The sequence below is a fragment of the Canis lupus genome, chromosome 10, assembly GCF_048164855.1.
Source record: "Canis lupus baileyi chromosome 10, mCanLup2.hap1, whole genome shotgun sequence".
Taxonomy (NCBI): domain Eukaryota; kingdom Metazoa; phylum Chordata; class Mammalia; order Carnivora; family Canidae; genus Canis; species Canis lupus.
In genome coordinates this window covers 17,436,842-17,450,602 of record NC_132847.1, presented here as the reverse complement: position 1 = coordinate 17,450,602, position 13,761 = coordinate 17,436,842, and the positions used below count along the sequence as shown (strand labels likewise).

At 40.6% G+C, this 13,761-nt stretch overlaps 1 protein-coding gene across 5 annotated transcripts in view; it reads right to left on the bottom strand.

The window, feature by feature from the left end:
- Positions 1-13,761, bottom strand: part of MEGF10 (multiple EGF like domains 10) — a 320,109-nt gene that overhangs the window by 301,427 nt on the left and 4,921 nt on the right. For 4 of the 5 annotated variants that reach the window (XM_072840841.1, XM_072840842.1, XM_072840833.1 and 1 more), the window contains exon 2: positions 5,586-5,744. The exons of the other annotated variant lie outside the window; for it this stretch is intronic. The gene's annotated coding sequence lies outside the window, so the exon portion shown is untranslated. The remainder of the gene's footprint in view (positions 1-5,585; positions 5,745-13,761) is intronic. 5 annotated transcript variants of the gene reach the window in all.

Sequence of the window (13,761 nt, the reverse complement as noted above, 5' to 3'; positions counted from 1 at the left end):
CTGTGCATCCCTAGTGCCTCTCCCGTGGGCCCAATTTCTTCTTTCCTTAGAGTCTCTCTTTTGGGTCCAATTTCCTCTTCTTTTAAGGACATCGATCACATTGGATTAGGGGCCCACCTTAACAGTCTTAATCTAACTAAATTCCCTCTTCAGAGGCCCTATCTCCAAATAGGAGATTTGGAGTCACATTCTAAGGTATGGTAGGGTGGAGGGGGGAGCAGTTAGGACCTTGCCATATGAATTTGTAGGTGAGTTGGAGGAGGGTGGAGGGTTGGAGAGGCCACACAATTCCACCCATAAGAAGGACTATGATTCCTATCTTACTGATGAAGATTTTAAACTCTGTTGTGTAACACAGCCAGTAAATCAAGAAGGCAGGATTTGAATTTGGGTGTGCGTGACATCAAAGTCTATCATCTCCACCCTATGACACTGCCTCTGAAAGCTGATGAGTAGTGCCAAGATGAAGCTAAGAGTGACATCTACATCAGTATTTATAGGCTACTGCTAGGTCTACAAGGTATAGCTGATTTACTGAGAAGCCTGCTTTGAAAAGCATAATAAGTATGAGTCCCACAGTCATGGATTAATTTACATTCTATTCCTTTGTTACTATAGAAAATTTCTCTAAGCAACAGAAAAATCTGTAATCCGCCCCAGCACAGGCACATACCTGCCCTGGCTAATTATTTAAGACACTGTTCCAAGCTATGCTCCTAATTAACAGTGTGTACTGCGTATGCCAAAATACAGGCCCAGTGTCTCCTACAGTTTGTAATCCATCTGGTCTCCTGACCCACGATGCCAGCATCAGGTGTGGTTGCTGTCCGAACGTCACCCCTCTTCCTGCATGGGGTGGGAGGAGGGGTCTGTGGTAGGTAATGAATCAACAGCACTCAGCCAATTCTCTGAACTACGTGGATATGCATGGCCACTTTTCTCTCATGATTAATTACACTTGCTTTCACAGGAGTATTAATTCACTTTTCTGGAGAGCTTTTCTGATTTCTGCTATTAGAAAGCAAATATCAACAATCACCCCCCCCCCCCAGCTCAGAAGGAATGGAGTCCAGATCATTGTAGGTCATCACAATCATCAAAATCCACAGCTTGCAAGACAGGATGGCTACACATAGAAGGGTATGTGTGTGTGTGTGTAGATACGTGTAATATGCTCAAGTATGAACATAAACATAAATTTTGTATAATTATGATTTTTCTCCTTAGGATAACTGTATGTCCTTTTTTTTCGTGTGTGCTACCTATTTCAAAAAGCCTACTAAAATAACTGTAAAAGCAAACCAGATACTGCACATTTTTGATAATAATACAGTCAAAAGAAAGGAGCAGGTAATTGGAGACATATTCACAATTAGACATAACTCTCCTCAAACAAAGAACGACCCTCAGTTAATTAATGTTTGCCAAGCACTTTAAAATCATACAATTCAAGATCCTAGACATTCCCACCTAAAGATAGGGACATAAAAGGGGCGGGGGGAGCTGCTTAGACTGGCTTGATCTGCCTTCTTCAGTTATTCATCAGATTTACCAGAGAGGAGGGAATAAAAACCACATGCACACAAAGTAGCTGGAAATAAATTTCCTTAAAAGCCATTGCTCTGTCTCTACCTCTCATTTTTCTTTATGAGTGAATGGGGAATAATTCTTCTGAAAATCATTTCACAGGAGCAGTAACATCAATTCTTAATTATTAATACCACGATTTGTTATTTATTAAGCATCAACAGTGCATTAGATGTTGTACAAAACACAGATAGCTCTGAGTCTTAAATCAAACCAATTCACTCAGAAATGTGTGTCTTTAGCGTTTCCTTTCTTTTCTTTTTTTGGACGGGAATTGGGCAGTGAGCTGGATAATGAGGTGCTGCCTGCCTTGGAGGGAAGTGTGTTTTCTAGCATCGAGGTTTTATCTCTCACCAAATAAGAGCAGAGCATTTGCCCAAGAATCAAAGATTCCAAACTAGGGAATGGACCTTGAATGATGTCATACCCCGTGGCCTCTGAACTTGCTGACCTTAGTAAACATGCACCCTGTTATTTTTATATAACCATTTACATGTTATATACATAAGCTATTGTACCAAGATGTTATGATCGTTATGGAAACATATAAAATGCAAAAAAAATTTAAAAGATAGCATGTAGATAAAATGTTTTAAAATAACTTGTTTTAGGGGATCCCTGGGTGGCTCAGCGGTTCAGCGCCTGCCTTTGGCCCAGGGCATGATCCTGGAGACCCGGAATCGAGTCCCGCATCGGGCTCCTGGCATGGAGCCTGCTTTTCCCTCTGCCTGTGTCTCTGCCTCTCTCTCTCTCTTTCTCTCTCTGTCTATCATGAATAAATAAATGAAGTCTTTAAAAAAAAAAGTTTTTTAAAAAATAAAATAAAAATAAATGCAATAACTTGTTTTACTGTATTTTGTTAACAGGAATAAAGAATTTTGCTCTTACTAAAAACATGCCACCATTGATAACATTTCTCTACTGAATAATGTAATTGAATACGAATCATAATTTTTTTTAATTCTTAGTTTAATACTTTGTGATACAGGGATTTGGGTTGGTGCAGCTTTAGTGGCTGCCACTGCTGAGGAAGATGCTTCTCAAAATACATCCATCCAAACTGCTGGCTGGGCTTACTAAATCATGGAAACTCCTTTATTAGGTAATCCCTACACCTAACATGGGGCTTGAATTTACAACCCTGAGATAAAGAGTCTCAAGCTCTATGGACTGAGTCAGCCAGATGCCCTCCTCATGAAAGTTTTTTTTTTTAATTTATTTTTTATTGGTGTTCAATTTACTAACATACAGAATAACCCCCAGTGCCCGTCACCCATTCACTCCCACCCCCCGCCCTCCTCCCCTTCTACCACCCCTAGTTCGTTTCCCAGAGTTAGCAGTCTTTACGTTCTGTCTCCCTTTCTGATATTTCCCACACATTTCTTCTCCCTTCCCTTATATTCCCTTTCACTATTATTTATATTCCCCAAATGAATGAGAACATATGTTTGTCCTTCTCCGATTGACTTACTTCACTCAGCATAATACCCTCAAGATGAAAGTTATTTTTAAAGTCATCCACCAATTATGTGAACATTTTTGTAAAAGTTTGCTAGTAAATTTGTATGTATCCTGCTTTAGCATTTGTTCTTGTCAACAAATTGAAACTTACTATATTTTTATATATTTAATAAATGAGTCCAAAGTACACTGAATTCTTCATTTTTAAATCAGTTTTGAAATTCTGTTACTATGTTTTCTATGTTTGTGGTGTTGTGGTTTTTAAAATTTACAAACTTCTGCAGTTTTGGCAACAAAAACAATATCAGTGAGGAAATGTTTCCAGACATTACTTTTAAAATGCTTTCTCCATAGCACAAGCTCCTTCCAAAAAGTAACTGATTTTGCATTTTCAGAGAAGGAGTATATTAGTTTAGTTGATTGATTAAATGCTTTCATTTACACTCTGCTCTTTCACTGACTACCTGAGTGATCTTGGGCAAGTTACTTTACCTTTCTGTGCCTCAGTTTCCCCATCTGTCAGGTGTAGTTAGTAGTTCCTACCTTTTAAGAGTGTGTGAAGAGTCATTGGCTTGACCCATATAAAATAGAACCATGCTCAGAACATATTAAACCTTATACAAATGAAACAGGTTAACTGTATTTCATTTTTTGTTTTTTAAGTAGGCTTCATGCCCAATGTGGGCTCAAACTCATGACCTGAGATTAAGGTTCACATGCTCTACCAACTGAGCCAGGCAGGCACCCTGAGTGTGTCTAATTTTTCACAAATGTCTGCTAAGAGTCCTACAACCAACAGCTACTTGTCATCACAGGAGGTCAGCATAAATGCACATCTGTCTTTTTGTAGAAGAAGAAGAAGAAGAAGAAGAAGAAGAAGAAGAAGAAGAAGAAGAAGAAGAAGAAGAACTACTTTGAGTTTGACTGTGTTTTAATTATTTTTGACCCAAGATAACCTGCAAACCTTTCTGTGACACAAAAGTTTGTTATGGTTATTTCCCATTTCATTCAAAATACTGTCAGGATTATACTGTTTTCAGTTCTGTTATTTAAGATAATACAGTCCATAAATTTCTCTAACTGGACATAATAAACTACAATATATGGAAACAAGCTCATAGGAATGAATCAAAGAAGACATGGCCACAGCCTTCAGTGGAGGAGGGCTCCTGCTCTGATTGCCATATTATATGTGATATCTCAGATATGACACACATTGTGTACATCATTAGACATCGAACAGTAGTAAGCTTACTTCCTTTTTTACTTCTATATAAAACATAAGTATGAAGGAAACATCCTCTTTCTTGTACCCTTCACTGTAGAGTCTACTGATCCAGTCCAAACGTTTTCCAACAGAAATTCTCTGAATTCCACCCAGAGCTGCTGAATCACACTCTCTGGTTAGGCCTGCTTCTCATCCAGCAACCAGCCTGCATTAGTCTGGCAACAAGATGACTATCTAATTTCTCCACAAGGGAGGCCCCTTACCACAGCTTTGATAGATGGTCATCTTCTTGAACATTTCTAGTAACAAAGAGCTTATTACTTCCAGGGTAGCCCATTTCATTTTTGGAGTTAATTGTCAGAAAATGTTTTCTTCTGTCTGCCTGTCATTCCACCCACTGGTGTATTTTGCTCCCTGGGGTCACACAGAGAATGATTCACACAATCTCTTCTGCCTTGTCCCTCTATATCCCCCAGGCCCTTCCTTTGATCCCCACTTGACTTGTTTTCTGGGATGTTCTTCCTTCCCAAATCCCCCTCCCTGGCTGCTTTCATACTTGGAAATGTTGCTTCATAGCCTGTATGTCATCAGATTAGGTCAAGATGCTGTGAGTGGATGACCTCTTCCAATTGCTGCTGCAGTGGCATCATTAATGCCAAAGACACTCATCACTGCCAGCTGAGGGGCATATGTTCTCTCCATTTGGGTGCTGCATGTAGACACACTACATATAGTCATTGATAATAAAAATACCTTTCATGATTGAGTGGAGGTATTTTCAATCCTCATCAAGACATTCTCTGTGTTTCCATGTATAAAATATACTGGTCTGCGGTACAAAGTCCTCAGGATCTGATATTGCCTATTTTGTGTCTCTCTTTTAGTCTTGTTTCATACCATAAAACATATGGCTCAAGACAAACAGTAAACCTAGAGTCAAGGCAGCTAGTAACACCCAGGCCCAGTTCTACTGTGTAACTTTTAGCAGGATACTCACCCTTTCTATATCTCTCTATGCTCATCAATGAAATGAGAAGCTGAAATGGCTACGCTCCCAACCTGAGAAAGTTTTAGCGAGAATAAATGACTTACAAATTATAAAAGCCTTTTAAATGGTTTTAAAGAGTTATAACAATATTTTATTATTTTTATTATAATTATTGTGCAACCTGTAGGCACTTAATAAATATTAATGGGGAAAGGAAACAGGTAAGTGATAAAGAGCAGACTGAATGATGACAAGAAGGGAGAATCAGAGAAAAGATAAGATATAACATCAACTCCGGCTTTTGGTACCTTAAGCTAGTACCTGTCGCTGATGGCAACACAGAAAGAATCACGATGCTTTACGTCCAGTGCAGTGTTTAAAGAACGCAGGGCTTAGTTTCTGGTGAGGGATCATCTCACCAGAATTCCCGTAGCTCCATGTAGTTAATGAGCCAGCTAGCAGCACCTGTTCAGAATTTACCTGAGAAGAAATGTCACGGGTAGGAGGCATGAGCTAAAAGGCAAGGCTCACATTTATCAATACACATTGCTAGTCTTCCGGGGACAGCAAAATATTTAACTGCTGAGCAGCAAGTACCATTTGACTGTTTAAGTAAAAGGTAATGATTAATATCAAGCAAAAAGTGTGTGCCTTTCTACATTTTATTAAATAAAATACACTAATAGCATACGTAGGAAATAAAATTGCATTTTCGGCAAGGTTTTCATTCTCCTGTGAACTAAGCGTCACAGGATATTTGGTTCTGCATGTAGCCATCCATCCATTTATTTGAACAAACACTCTTAAGTGAATATTATGTGCCAGGCTTTATCCTACATACAGCACGACTAAAAAATGAATAACTTTATAGTCTGAGGACTAGGGGGTGGTGGGTAATGAGAGACAGAGAGAGAGGAAGAACAACTTAAATGCAATATGACATGCTAAAACACAAGTTGAGTCTGGATGCAATGGGCTCAAAGGTAGTCTCTTTAAGCAGTGGATGAGTCAGGACTGCAGATCAGAGAAACTACTCTTGATAGTTTAAGTAGGAAGAGATCTTAGACAGAGAATTAGGTGCTAATAAAATCATTGAAAGGTCAGGAGGAGCAGTCTCCCTGTTGAGCCTGGGGAGCAGTCCTGAAACAATACTGCAGAACTGCACCCCCAGTGGAAGCTGCCCTCTTGGGCACCTTCAGGAAGCTTGAGAAGCCAGAGGCTGTCAGTGCAGTGCTGCCTCCAGCATTACACCTCATTATCAGCTCTGCAGGGATGACAATTGTTCATTCCTGCTAAATCCTTCCTGGAAGATAGATGGATAGATAGATAGATAGATAGATAGATAGATAGATAGATAGAAGTCTAAAAGACCACCATAACTCTTGCCATTTAACTTAATTCTGAACTTAAGTCTTATATGAATCCATCCAATCATCGAAGCCTGAAATCATATCTGGAGCCCTAGCTGCAAGGGAGTCTCTTTGCAGCCTTGGCAGCCCAGGAGTAACAAGAGGAGTTGTGACAGTGCAAACACACCCAGCCCAGTGGAGAATGTAAAGATGGAGAGATTATGGTAGAGAAGGCTAAGGGCTCAAGCTAGGAGGATCCACATTTGTGTAAACCTAACCAGCATTAGAACTATGTCCCTGATGAGCTATGAACAGAACCAATGGCCAAGGACAGCATTTTAATGTCACCATATTTTTGGTCGTCATTGTTACTGACATTAACACTAAAGTCAGATCCACATGAGTTGGTGTTCTGGCAGACTGAATATGAACTCAGAGTCAAAACACAGCGACACTCTTTCTAGCTCTGCCTAATGAACATCGCTGGCTTCAATTTTTCCCATCTGTTAAACAGGGATCATTTTTATGATCCTCTATTAATAAGTCAGGAATTAATAAGAAACAGAAACATTAAAACTTATCATCTTGGTGTGCATCATTTTACACACACTAGCGGGATATTTATTTAATAGGGAAGGGGAAGCTTCCCAGTGTTTGCAGAAACTCACCTTGTGGCCGATACATTCTTTTCCTAATAACACAGAATTATAGTTTTGTTTGGATAATGTTAGATTAATGAATGCCCTATAAAGACTTGTTGATATGAAATCAAAATGTAAGCATAGTGGAATTCAGTTTTCCTTGGAAACATAGACCTCTTCTAGCTTCCTTTTCACGGCTTGCTGTGGAAACCTGCCACCATGCTGCACACATTGACTGGCAAAGTAAATAAATGAGGGAACTGGAGCTTTGCATTGTTTGCTGAGCCTTGTGCTCAGCCAAGGTGACTGCTTGGCAAGCAGAGTAATCTTCTGTTTCGCCGTTTTCATGAATACCTAATTCATCTGGTCACAATAGATGTATTTCATGCGTTTGGAAAGCCACATGTTCTTTCCCTGCAATAATGGCCTCCTCTGCCCCTGCTTAGAGACCAAGAGGCTGAGCAGCTGTTGAAGGTCAAGCTACCACTGGGTTCCCAAGTTATAGCACACAGACGGTGGAAACTATGTGGTGTGTAAATCACCTGCGGGAGCACCAGTGACCGTAGATGGCCAAGAACTTTAAACACCTCCCTCCCTCTCTCCCTGTCTCTCTCCCTGTCTCTCTCCCTGTCTCGCTGTACTTCTCTTTCTCACCCACCCCCGTCGCTCTCCCTATCTCTCTCTCCTGTTTCTCATCCCCCTCTCTCCCTCACTCTCCCTCTCTCTCTCTCCCTGTCTCTCTTTCTCTCTCTCTCTCTTCTCTCTCTCTCTCTCTCTCTCTCCGTCCACCCCTTCCCTCCAGACCAAGAGAAAAGGAGAATCCAAGCAAACTGTAAGAGATAATATACAATCAAATAAGCTTCTAAAACAGGTGGCAAGCAGAGAAAGTACAATGAAACACAAACTGACAATTCCATTTGATTGGATTTTCTGCCCTGCCATCTGCATTTGTTTGACAGTCAACGATGATCAGAAATGAGAGTGGTGCGAAACCAGGAAGCCACAAATAACCCCAGAATTAGACCCTGGTAGGTAAAAATCTGGAAGTAGATGTCTTCAAAGCAACCGTCCACCTCTCCATAGTGGAAAGAAAGAATAATTCTAGGTTGAGAGCTTTCCCCAGATGAATGGAGCTAGTAACATATGTCTCTGCTGTGTCTCTGTTTTTCCCTTTTTACACACATGCACACACCACATACACTTGAGAAAAAGAGAGTAATTTCACAAAGTTGTTCTAGGCCTTCACCAATTAACAAGTGCAAAATAAGAAATATGACTCTACTATAATTGAATTGTCACCGGCAGTACAAGAGGGCAATGCCAAAGTTCCCTTGTACTTATAATGAGGTTTTTCTTATATTCCATGTCTTTTGTTTCATCAAGCTTATGCCAATTACTCCCGCCTGGTCTCTTTGACTAATGAGAATAACTGATCCCCACATAGTTTCCAACTGCCAAAGTCTTGTTATCCTTTAGTCTTCCTGCTTTTCCCTAGAAAGTAGATAACACTTTTGATTTTATAAAGAATCTCTTAAAGTTGATCACCATTTCAAGAAATATCTTCTGAATTTCGGCCAACTTGACTTACTGCTATTAACAGAGTGAAGTGTTTAAAAGTTCAGAATGCTTTACGTCTGCAGAGTAACTAGCATCCACAGGCTAGGTCAAGTTGAAGGACTTTTTTCCTCTGCTTTAGTCTCCTGTGGCAGCCATTGAGAGTCTGTATAGAGCTAGAAGAAGATGCTCCTGGGCTTAGGGTGGGGTCAAAATCACACCAAATCCTCTTATATCGGCTGGCATACTGTGTTTAAAGGGTTGTTATGAAGAAGAATGAGGGCAGAGCGGAAATTACAGGAATTATGGGGAAGAACACCATACAGAGCTAGAGAGCCTGACACGTGGAGCCAGCCTGGGGTTGAACTTCAGAGGCCCTTACACCAACATTTTCTGGGCCATCTCAGGACTCCTGACCCTGACAGGCGTGCCTTCTCTGTGGAGGACACACTTCCTCTGCAGGCAGGAGTCCTGCTGTTATGGCTTGGTTCTAGAAGATACCAGCTGATTCTTGAAGGCTGAAGAGGATGGCTGTCCAGTTTACCAAGAGGGTCCATCTGCCCTCAGCAGCTAGAAGGCATAATTTCCCTGGCATAATGCGGGGGGGGTGGGGGGGGAGGGCGGATGCATGGGTTAGCCAACTCCTTCATGGGTACCAAAGAGCATGATCCAGCTCCTCCAACCAATAACCCATGCAAAATTCACAAAGAAGACCCGGAGATTTCTTATCTAAATATCCAAACATAACATCGTATTGTATTTACGATCTCTGGGTAATTGCTCTGCTTTTTGCTTTCTTTTGCCTAAGCAGTCTCTGTGCCCATAAAGTACCTACAATACGGCATGAAAGCTTCCACAGAGGCACAATGTACAAGCCACAAAGAATACCTTTGCCAACTGCAATTTTTCCCATTCTCCCCAAACTGCTTACAGAAAACAAAACAAAACAAAAAAAACCCCATATACATGCCTTATTGATTATTCTAACCATTTGCTAGTTACTTAGGTTTTACAAAGTTTGCATGTGTCTTAAAAGCACATTTGTGTTAAACACCAATGTAAATGAAGCACAGAAATGAACGGAGAGGCTGTCATGCAGGATCCAGGATCGTAGCTCATGGAAGTGATAGTTCCTTCCCATTTAGCTATTTCACTCCAAGGACATTAAACTATTATCAAACTGTCTTCCCTTCCAGGCCTCAAGGACGGATTTAATTTTGTACGACTCTCAGACTTGATGGCTAATGGCAATAATACTGAACACAAACATCTGGACTCACTACAGGAAATCATTCCCTTCATTTTGAGAGCTGGGTGCAAACCTGAGTGAAAGGCATGGAAGCCCTCCCGCCGGTGGAGGAATGAAACAGAAAGGCTTCCTGTGAAGTGAGGAGGGAGACCGACAAGAGATGAAAACTGGACTTTAGAGGATAGTCTCCTGCCACCCAAGTGGTAATCAATTTGGAATTTTTTAATTTAGAAAAAGGTAGGGAAAGAGGTATAGAATATAGTATTCTTCATTCTTTCCTAAAAGCAAATCACAAACACTCTTAGTTTCGCCAAAATCATACCCTGTACACTAAAAAAGGGATGATAGGAAAGATGCAGAGGAAGATTTTTAATAATAATTGTATTTTTAAAAAGATTTTATTTATTTGACAGAAAAAGAGAGAGAGCACAAGCAGGCAGAGGGGCAAAGGGAGAGGGAGAAGAAGACTCCCCACTGAACAGGGAGCCTGATGCAGGGTTTGATCCCAAGACCCCAGGATCATGATCTGAGCCAAAGGCAGACACTTTACTGGCGGAGCCACCCAGGCGTCCCAATAACAATTGTATTTGAAACCTTGGTCCTAGCCTAACAAACTCCCATGCTAGAGATTGTGGAAATCCAATCTATCTCTTCATACCCGGTAAGGAGAGGGATTTACAGCCATAAAATTACTCTTTTCATCCTTTACCGAATTGATATTCTCTCTGGGGTTTCTGGTGGTCACACTCTTTATGGCAGAGGCCCCGACATGGGACCCAAATCCTTCTCAATGACTCCCCTTGTCACTTGCCCCCTCATCACTACCACCTCTCCAAACACATGTAGCAGAAATTTCACTGAAAAAGTGGGAGCCTCAACATGAGTATGATGAGGGACATGTTTTGCAGGCTGTCACATCTTAACATTGAAAGAAAAGCCCTAAGGGAGGCACCTGGGTGGCTCTTGAAAACCATATTGGTTCTTTTAGCAATCCTACTACCAGCAATTTCTTAGTGTTTGTAGCCAACCCTAGCTGTTTAAGCTCCCAGGATTTTGCTGATTCTTCTCTCTCTTTACACCTGTTATGCATTGAATTATTCCCTCAAAAAGATGTATTCAAGTTCTAACCTCTAGCATCTATGAATGTGACCCTGTTTAGAAATAGAGTCTTTGGGAACCCTGGGTGGCGCAGTGGTTTAGCGCCTGCCTTTGGCCCAGGGCGCGATCCTGGAGACCCGGGATCTAATCCCACGTCGGGCTCCTGGTGCATGGAGCCTGCTTCTCCCTCTGCCTATGTCTCTGCCTATCTCTCTCTCTCTGTGTGTGACTATCATAAATAAATAAAAATTAAAAAAAAAAAGAAATAGAGTCTTTGCAGATGTAATCAAGTTAAGATGAAGCCCTTAGAGTGGTCCCCGATCCCATTTGAGTAGGTTCTTTCCAAGAAAAGGAGAAGAGGCACAGACAAAGGCACACAGGGAGAATACCGTAGATTGGAATGATGCAGCAGTGAGCCAAGGAACACCAAGGATTGCCAGCCAGTACCAGGAAGAGGCACAAATCTACCCAGAGCTCCATGAGAGAACATGGCCCTGCTGACACCTTGATTTCACACATCTAGTCTCCAAAACTCTGAGAGTATAAATGTCTGTTATTTTAAGCCTCCAATTTGTTGTATTCTGTATTCTCTCAATCCTGGGAAAATAATACAACACCCCCCTTCCTTTCCTCTCCCTCCCTCCCTCTTTCTCAGCAGAGATATTTAGCATCTCTTTTATTATCCTGACCTATCCTCAGATCCTCAACTGTGACCCTTGAGCAGCTAATGAATGTATTTTCTTATTCAAGGACAGCTCCCTCCGCAAGAGAAATTCTGGTGCCAGAGGTCAAGAAAATATTGTTTTTGTCCACTACCTAGGGTGTATTTAGATAATAAAAGCAATCCAAGTGCCCCCAGGAGATTTGGGGGTCAAAACAAACTAGTGGCTGCTCGTGATCAAATAAGCAGACCCTTTTGCTTCACCATCATTGACAGCTTTCCGTTGTCAAGAGGGATGAAGTTGTGCCTGCTTATCAGAGCCTACAAAGCTAGTGTGAACTGGCCTCTACCTCCCTCTGTCTCAGCAGTCGAGGGACTGCTCTCCCACGTCGCTCTTCCCTCTGATCATACTGGCTTCTCTCAGTTCCTTATTTTGAACACAGCATTGACTCTGCTGCTCCTGCTACCTGGACCTCCTTTCTCCAGACCCTTGCCCCGGCCCCTTTTGGAGCAAATGCCTAATCACTCTCTGATCTCAGTTCAACTGTACCGTCCCCTGAGACACCTCTCCTGCCACCCCAGGACTGAATCACATCCCCCCAGTTGCAGACCTTTATGGCACTCACTGCTTTTCTCTAGTAATGCTTATTAGTTTTTAATTACAATAGAAACTCTTTTAATTGAGCTCCTGTAGAGCGGGGTGGTGGGGGGGATTAACTGATGTTTTCAAATCCATCTGTAAAATATATTGACTGATGGCCTGGAGTGTGATAGACGCTTGTGGCTTCTGTGGTCTAATACCCTCATCACTTCTATCCCCACCAAATAGCCCTTCTAAGAGGGCGTTGCTTTTGTTATCCAACCTGTTTACCCCAGTTGTACTTGATGATTATAATTATGTAGTTTAATTAAATATCTCATAAACTGATCAAATAGCATAAAAAGAGAGTTGCTATTTCTATGAAAAATAGGTTAAATGCTTTGGAAACACTTGAAAAAGCTTGGTGGGTGGGGTGGGGAATGGCTCTTAGATTAGTGGTAAGTAAGACAAGCATAAAAGACTGGAGAAAAAAATGATAAAAATCTAAATGAACTCAAATTACTTTGCAAGTGCTTTAAGTTCTTCCTCCACATTAAAGTATCTGAAACTGGAAATTGTAGATGATATGCATTTGAGTGAACTTTATGCAAGAAAGAACTTTATCAAACTTGGCAAATAAATGTTCCTTATGTATTTTAAGTAAAAAATAAAATTTTATATGTATACATACATACACTGTATAGACATACATATATAAAATGTCTATATACATATATAAATGTATATATAATAGTAAATATATTAATGTGTATATGTGTGTGTATGTATATGTGTGTGTGTGTGTGTGTATGTATATACACAGTTGAATAGCATGTGTTTGAACTGAATGGGTCCACTTACATGCAGATTTTTTTTTTATAAATACAGTACACTACTATAAATGTATTTTCTCTTCCTTATTATTCTCTTAATAACATTTTCTTTTCTCTAGATTACTTCATTTTAATAATTACTTTATATATAATACATATAACATACAAAGTATGTGTCCATCCATTGTTTTTGTTGTCTGTAAGACTTCTGATCAACAGTAGGTTAGTTAAGTTCTGGGAGAGTCAAAAATTATATGTAGATTTTCAACTGTGTGTGGTGTGGGTGCCTCTAGCCCCCTTGTTGTTCAAACGCACATGCACATTTTAATGATTTCCCACTTTAACTGTATTTCCCAATTATCTAATCATCTATTAGTTTTGTTCTCACTGGAGAAAGAGCCTTCTACAGCATATATTTATTGTTGTAATCATCTGATTAACATCCATCTCCTCTGCTTGACTGTGAGTTCCATTATGACAAGAGGCATGTCTCTTTGGCTCAACCCCAGAGTTCTAGTGCTTACCACTGCCT